This window comes from Hibiscus syriacus, unplaced genomic scaffold (genome assembly GCF_006381635.1).
Source record: "Hibiscus syriacus cultivar Baekdansim isolate YM2019G1 unplaced genomic scaffold, ASM638163v2 tig00112491_pilon, whole genome shotgun sequence".
In the NCBI taxonomy this organism is placed as follows: Eukaryota; Viridiplantae; Streptophyta; class Magnoliopsida; order Malvales; family Malvaceae; genus Hibiscus; species Hibiscus syriacus.
In genome coordinates, this window is record NW_024063344.1 from 1,460,683 (window position 1) to 1,469,041 (window position 8,359).

The window sequence follows — 8,359 nt, forward strand, 5'->3', positions numbered from 1 at the left end:
TTTTTTTTAACATTGATAGAAGGGGATGTGGCTGGTTCAGAGAAAATATAACATACATGGTAATTCAATATTATTATACTTTTTTTCTCCACTGAAAACACTAGCATAAAACCTGAATTTGAATTTTGATATTTGATTGTTAATTTTTAATCATACAATTCATCCACGTTACACTCTCCTAGGAAAACCTTTAAGCTATACGGTGAGCCACAATCACCTTCAGCAATTAGTGCTCTGTCATTGGCAGCCACGTGCTCAATGATTTTGTAAATCATTTCAATCTGCAATAATAAAACAGAGGAGGGTTAGCACAGAGATTTATTGCTCGAGTCGTGAGAAGTAACCTCAAAAACAGTATTTTTGTACATACGTCTTCAGGAGCATGGCAACGTTCAGCCACTTCTTCCAACGTCAATGGTTTAATAGGTTGATCACAGCTAAACAAAGTGAAACGGAAATCATAATCAGCAGAAAAACCAACAAAATACGCACATTCATCCACCCCAAAAGCCCAATGAAAGATAACAAAAAACTGCCTGAAAAGGGAATTCCAAGGGAAGTCATCGAGCTTTTGAACAGAGGAAGAGACAAGAAAATTGCATCACAAGAAGATCATAATCACCCGGCATCTTACCTGGCCTCATTAAGTACTGCTAAAACTCGCTTCTGTAGAGCTAATACTTCACCTGCTGCTTTTTTCCCGGCTTCCACACCTAAGATGAAAATTAAGGGCCAAAAACAGAGAAGAAAAAAGGATCAATCAATATGATTAACCCAACAAGAATGTTTAGATCAAAAAGCTATGCTGCAAGATATGACCCGACAAGTAACCAAACACTATTCTCCTTGGTCCCTTTTGATAACTAAATTTCCTAAATAGAAGATGAATCATATTTTTACCAGGTTGATGGTAAGCGTTAATATTGACAAGCGAAGCATAAAGTCCAACTGCTCGCTCATAAAGTGCTATGAGAGCCCCAACAGATCTAGGTGTCACCTCTTGGACAGTGACAGTGATGGACACCCGATCATTTGCATACAGAGCTGATCTTGTTCCCTACACAAGCAAAATAAAAAGTGCAAACATTATTGGCTTTTATCATGTCAAAACTCATTAAAATCGCCGTTTTAGAAAACTGGCACTTATCAAACCTGTAGCATTCCAAACAGGTAATCACCACATGTAACACCTGGTTCAAGTTCCCAGTCATGACCAGGGGGTCTATCACGTAATACTTCAATGAATGTCACAAAGAAATTATGCACGCCCTCCCTCAGCTGTTGAATATAGCTATAAATTTATTATGCGGAAAGTTGCATCAAGCTCGAGCTTCACTTTCACCAATACAGGATATCAATTTTAGAGGTACAAGGAAAACTTACGCATGCTGATCTGTGCTTCCTTTATTCCCATAAACAGATAATCCTTGATTTACCTGATGAATAAAGAAATTGTGTTTTTACCAATTCTAACAATGTAAGAAAGAAATTCAACAGAAAGCCTGAAAGAAGAACAAAGACAAAAACAAAATGCAATAAAATTGCATCATGCTTCACCATCATTGACTTTTAAGATCTCAAGTAACACGTTTTGACAAGTTTCTGGTTCTTTGACATTAATAAGTTGAAGCTTATCTAATAAAGCTTTGACATTAATAAATTGTAGATAGTATGCATCGAGGGGCTAAAGCATATACTTTGTTGAATTAAGGCCTGGGCCACCAATAACGTTCCTCAGGACACAATTCTACTACTTATTAGTCATGCTAAGTCAACAAATAAAACGTGTCTGATATTTCATCAATACATAACTAGAGGCCCAATCAATTATTGCTAATATTTAGAAACAATACAACCAAATTACAGATCATTGATCATGCCAAAAGGCTTCAATGATCAAAATATTTGACAACAATTAATATATTAGAATGGCTACACATAAGTAAGAAGATGTATAATACAAGGTATACTCCTAACATAAGACTCAATCATGTATGAAAAAACACGAATCATTCTCCCGAAATAAAAAATGTCCTCATATCAACTCGTATGCTTTATCCAGTAATAGAACCACCATGAAAAGCAATTGAAGTGATTGACAAGAAAATGTGCCACAGTTTAGCTTTTTCTACAAAGTGGCCCTAGCGAACCAAAAATAATCTCCCAGGTACATCTTAAAACAAAGCAGAATGAGTCATTTTAAATGGATCCATATACCCGGTTACCATCCAGGTTAAACTCCTTGCCAAGTGATTCCATAACCAGCTGCTGTAAGTACCTACTAAAAAGTAATAAGATGCCCTTGTAAGGAAGGACAACCATATCCTAAAAGAACCCCACAAGAGAAGCCATTAGTATGAGAAAATTAAAATTTTGACAACATAAGAACTGTAATGTTGTTAAGAATTACCTTAGATCCAACCCCATCACATGCCCAATACCAACATAAAGCAAGCAATGCTGCAGGATTATCCCTAAGCTGAAGGAAAGAAGGAAAAATATTTATGTCAGGATGGGAGGTGGAATACAGGCCAGATTTAATATAAATATATGAAGTCAAAAGTAAACTGAAACAAGGAAATATTTCAAACAGAAGATGAAAAACGAGTTTTTCCGATGCAAAGAAACTGCCAACTAAACTCTTTAGCTTCCAAAATAGGCAAGTAACCTAAAGTCACCAAATAAAAATTGCAATTTTCATGATTCAATTCTATCCTAATAAAACAATTGAAAACAACACAAAATATGTTAAAACGCAACTATAAAACATCATTCCAAAATTTACCACTGTGCTCCTGTCCATCATAGATGCACCAACTAGCATCTCTCATATGTCAACCCCCTGCAGAAATATTCACTTGGATGAACAGTCTGAAAGTGCTCTGATAACCACAAATATTAAATCCATGGACTACATGCCTGAAGTGCTGCTGGAAGTAGACCTACAGCAGACATTTCAGATGTCCTGCCACCAACCCAATCAAACATAGGAAATCTGGCAACCCAACCCTCAATCCTCGCTGTGTTGTCCAACAAAGAATTTTCTTGTGTTATAGCAACACCCTGCATGAATGTGTAAATAAACAGCACATAAATCTCAGGATCAAATTACAACGAAAATCTGCTTCAAGAGTACAAGAGAACCAGGCAAGAAGAAAAAATTCTCATCTAAACACAATAATTGATTATGTAATACCAAGTGAATTCTCTATGGCCAACATGGGTTGGTTTAGTTGGTGGAGTACTCATTAGCACCTTGGAAAGAACCAAAGTTCAAGCCTCACCAAAAACTCCACTTGGCTATGCTGAGCAAAAAAAAAAGTGACGTCTCTATGTCAGGGGCTATACATAACAAACTAAGTATAGATTCAGATGGGGCTTCCAGCTTAAAATTTCAAGCTACCATCTAATAACTCGCAAATACTCAACAAGCTAACTAAACGTGATAAACCTTTCCTTTTATTCAATGATAAGAGCAATTTTATTAGGGAAAAAAGATCATGGAATCATACAAGTATTTGTACAATACTGTTCATGATGGTGGCAGAACATACATCAGCCAGTTAAAGTGTTAAACAATAGAAAAGCTAAAGCCCATGTGTGTACACAGTGAATATACGTGGTTTCAACATTTATGAAAGAATACTTCCAAATGACATGCATCTATATCTAAACCCAACTCTAGTTATGAAGCCTTTTCATATCCTCCAATTACAACCTATCTTGAATCAAATACCGAGGTAAAATTTTAAAATGAATCTCTGAAGCAGGGTAAACAAATAAAAGCAGAAACAAGAACCTGAGATCAAAACCTGTTTTGAAAATTCCAGACCAGCTTCACGGAAGGCTTTCTGAACTTCCAACAGACCATTCCTAGTTTCTGGGGTACCTCCACTCTGAGTGGTGTAAGTTTTCATTTGATAAATAAAAAATATATGTTATATATAGTCCATCAAACAAGTAAGTAAAGAAGAATAAAACAAGCACAAAGAAAGGTAAGTAGATATTAAGGATGACTTAATACAGACCTTTGAAATCACAGTTACAAGGGTAGAAGTCAGCTCAGGACCAAGCTGTGCAATCTGATGATCTATTCCACCAGGATCTGTATTATCAATAAATCTTATCTGCCAATTCAGATGACAAATATCAGTATCCTACTACTGCAAGCAGACTAAACATCATTGTGAATAAACAAATGCAAAGCACAATTCAATTTACAAAACAAGGGGTAAGAAGCTAATGCTTCAACTGGACAATTTTATCTCAAATTTTGATCAAAACCTTCTTTTTGAAAAGCAAATTTCAGAGAGAATGGAATTATAATTGAACAAATACCTTTAGAGGAGGATTATCAGGAGCCAATGCTTCGGCGACGAACTGTGGGCCCAAAGCCGAACCTCCAATCCCAACTGAGAGTATTTGAGTAAAACGACCCTCTGGAGAAGACTGAGGCTTAATCTTCAGTTTAAAAGGGATTAAGCAAATTGATTAGTAAATTAATTCTGCTTCAACATTGATGCTCAACTAGCTTGTTACTGCGAGTAAAGAAGGAGCAGACAAACTAACCTTACCGCTGATGACATCATCAGCGAACTTGCAAACAGCGGCGAGAGTCTTTTCAGTCTGTCCTTGCAAAAACGAAGTTGGCGCTAGTTTGGGAACTTCGTGGGGGCGCCTAAAAAGGGTTAAAAATTTAGGTGACTTGTTAAATAAGTGATTAGTTAAAATTTAGATCAGTTATGTTATATCATTTAACTAGAAATATTATCAAGTATAATAATATATTAGGTAGCGTTTATATTGACCTATTTTTTAATTAAATAGGTATATTTAAATCGGTAACAATATAAATTTACATATTACATTATAATTATCAGTTTTGATGTTTTTTGGATTGATACAATTTTAAATGTATCGACATTTTATGTGTGTATTTCGTTATGTTTTCCTTTTGGAAAAAAAGTATCGACACATATTTAAAGAGTGTCGATACATAATGTAAACATATTTACTAATTAACCAGTATATTTTTACCGGTTATATTGTAAATTTACCTGTTTCTGAGTTTTTATTTTTTGAGAAACTAATAACATGGTGTGTTTCCTAATGTTATTTTTTTGTTACTACAAAGTTTTTGTTCTTTTCTTATTGGGTTTTATTTAAAATATCCAACTTTTTGTATCAAAAAATGAAAATGCTGAAATAAAAATGACCACACAAGCACATTTTTTTACTACTGGTTTTGTCATTTCGAGACCGATTTTGTCATATTTTTACTTGTTATATTGTTATGGATCGATACATTTTTATAAAGCATCGACATTTTATTGGCGCTATAACTTCTTTTCTTTTAAATTCCAAAAGTGTCGATACTTATAATAAAGTATCGACACTTTCAACATATCCGGTAGCGCTTTACCGATTTTCTCATTTCGAGACCGATTTTGTCACATTTTTACCTGTTATATTGTTATGGATCGATACATTTTTATAAAGTATCGACACTTTATTAGTGCTATAACTTCTTCTCTTTTAAATTCTAAAAGTGTCAATACTTATAATAAAGTATCGACACTATCAACATATCCGGTAGCGTTTTACATGTTTTGTCATTTATATACTGATTTTGTCATTTTTTTTGCTTGTTATATTGTTATAGATTGATACATTTTTATAAAGTATCGACACTTTCAATATATTCGGTAGCGCTTTACCTGTTTTGTCATTTATAGACCGATTTTATCATTTTTTTACCTGTTATATTGTTATGGATCGATACATTTTTATAAAGTATCGACACTTTCAATATATCCGATAGCGTTTTACCTGTTTTGTCATTTATAGACCGGTTTTGTCATTTTTTTACCTGTTATATTGGTATGGATCGATACATTTTTATAAAGTATTGACACTTTCAATATATCCGATAGCGTTTTACATGTTTTGTCATTTTTTTTACTTATTATATTGTTATCGATTGATATATTTTTATAAAGTATCGACACTTTTAATATATCCGATAGCGTTTTACCTGTTTTGTCATTTATAGACCGATTTTGTCATTTTTTTACTTGTTATATTGTTATGGATCAATATATTTTTATAAAGTATCGACACAAACCGACAAGCTAAGTTTGCCGGTTTCTAAATTTTTTAATATTTCTTCATAATTTCCACCTATTACATTATTATTACTCGATATTTTCGGTAGCGCTAAACCGAATTTATCAAATATCTTTTAATGTATCCGATAACACCATATATTAATCGTATATTAGTCTGTCTTTTCTAGACAATCTTCGCTAGCTTAGAGTTCCTCAACCAATGGTGGCCCACCATCCGTCCTTCGTCGGGATTGGCGATGGCGCCTTTTTCCAACTCCTTCATAGCTTTAAACGCGGCTCCATCTCCGCCACGAACTCATCCGAGAACCCTATCCTACTAACATCGAGGTACAAACCGTGCTCCTTGTGCTGGTACAACCAGTCAACGTACCTCCTCCAAAGCGCTTTAGGATCTTTCTCCAGTCCACCTTGCTTGGCCTTCTTCAAAACGCCTACGCTGTTCGTTTTCGACAAATCGGAGGACACTTCACGAGTCACGGATAGCTTAGAGTTGGAGCGAGTTGAGGATGCGAGTGAGTCTTTGCGAAACGGAGTGAGTTTGGCAACTCGGTCATGCTTAGGATTCAAAGAAGGGGAAGAAGAGCAAAGGCCCGAAAGACATGCCATTGAAGAACACAAAAACGAGAGGAAAAGAAACCACGATGATAACGATGTGCAACAAAAAGAATAAATAGAGAGGGATTTTTTTAAAAAAATTTAGTCCATTGGCCTGAATTCGAACAAGGGTTTGATATTTTTTTGTGAAGAATAGACGAACCGAAATGGTTTCTGGGGTTTTACGCCTTTTCCGATATGGTTCACACGTTGATTGGTTGGTCACCGATTGGGTTTGTTTTGGTTGGTCTGTGGGTCCGATCGAGTTTGCGCTCCAAATAATTTCTAAGATATTTTATGAGGGAACAAATAACACACATTGTACAAATTTAAAAACTATTTTGATTTTGTTTTTTGTTCAAAAACTTCAAAACCCATCACATCTAAGCATTTTCATTCAAATCATTGTTTTGAAAATCGGACCGGATCAGACCCGTTAATTTTGTATTTTTTTTAAAAAAATAAATCAAACGACGTCGTTTGTTAAACGAGTCAAGTCAAACTCGAGTATTGTTGAGTTTGACTCGAACTTAAAAACTTTAAAAGTAAGCTCAACTCGACTCAAACTCACGAGCTAAAAATTATCAGTTCAACTCGAACTCGAAATATAATATTGAAACTTAAACTCGAAAAGACTTGAACTAAAAAAAATTAAAAGCTCGATTGAAGCCTAAAATTCGAGCTTGATTAAAGTAAAAGAATAGTTCACTCAATGCTCACCAAAAGGCTCCATGATTTTGAATGCCAAATTATCTCTATTATTTATAGAAGTTAGTTGGGATGCTCTTCTATGTTTCTTAGCCATGTGAGATTGTTTTTAAAAAAAAAATTAAATCAAACAATATCATTTTGTTATGATTTTTTTAGCCCCAAATTTATTTTTTAATTATAGTTATATAATTATATTTATTATTTAATATGTTTTACTTTAAATATTATCTTGTAATTAATTTGAATCATTTTGTTTCACTTGATTTTATGGTTTTTAACTTATATATGTTATGATTTACTTTGAATATGACATGTAATATAAAAAATTATTTTTTATTAAATATTTTTGATATTTTTAATTAATTTTTTAAATAATTGTGACGTCGTCCGATTCTTTCGACCGGTCGAATCGGTTCAACCGATTGAACCAATAAACCAATAGCATGACCGATTCGCTAACCGATCCGATTCTGAAAATCATGATTCAAATTATAAAATTTTAGGTTACATTACCAAATAAACCTTGAATAATACGTCTTTATAATTTTATTTTATTCAAATGCTGCCCTGGAATATTCCTCCTTAGTTTTGACCTCAACTTTTTGAAAATTTGTTAGACCGCTGAAGGAAAGGTGGAGAGAGAGAATATTTTGAACGTTGCAGAATATTTGGGAGTAATCATTAATTAATTGAAATAAAAATATTTTTTCTTTATACCCATTTTTTGAATTATGTTTCTTTTAGTAAAATTAATTGATTTTTATAATAAAACGTGGGATTATCGATGGGGTCTTTTAATTACAACTCATTAAAAGAAAAAAAATAAGTTTTTCCTCTTTTTAAAAAAATAAAATAAAATATCGCTGCTTCATTCACTCAAAGCACAATATGTACATTAAATAATATAATGGCAATTTTAACTTATT

General features: G+C 33.6%; 1 pseudogene; it reads right to left on the minus strand.

Moving 5' to 3' along the window:
- Positions 1 to 126: 126 nt before the first annotated feature.
- Positions 127 to 6,772, minus strand: LOC120180334 (annotated as a pseudogene).
- Between the last annotated feature and the right edge of the window lie 1,587 nt (positions 6,773 to 8,359).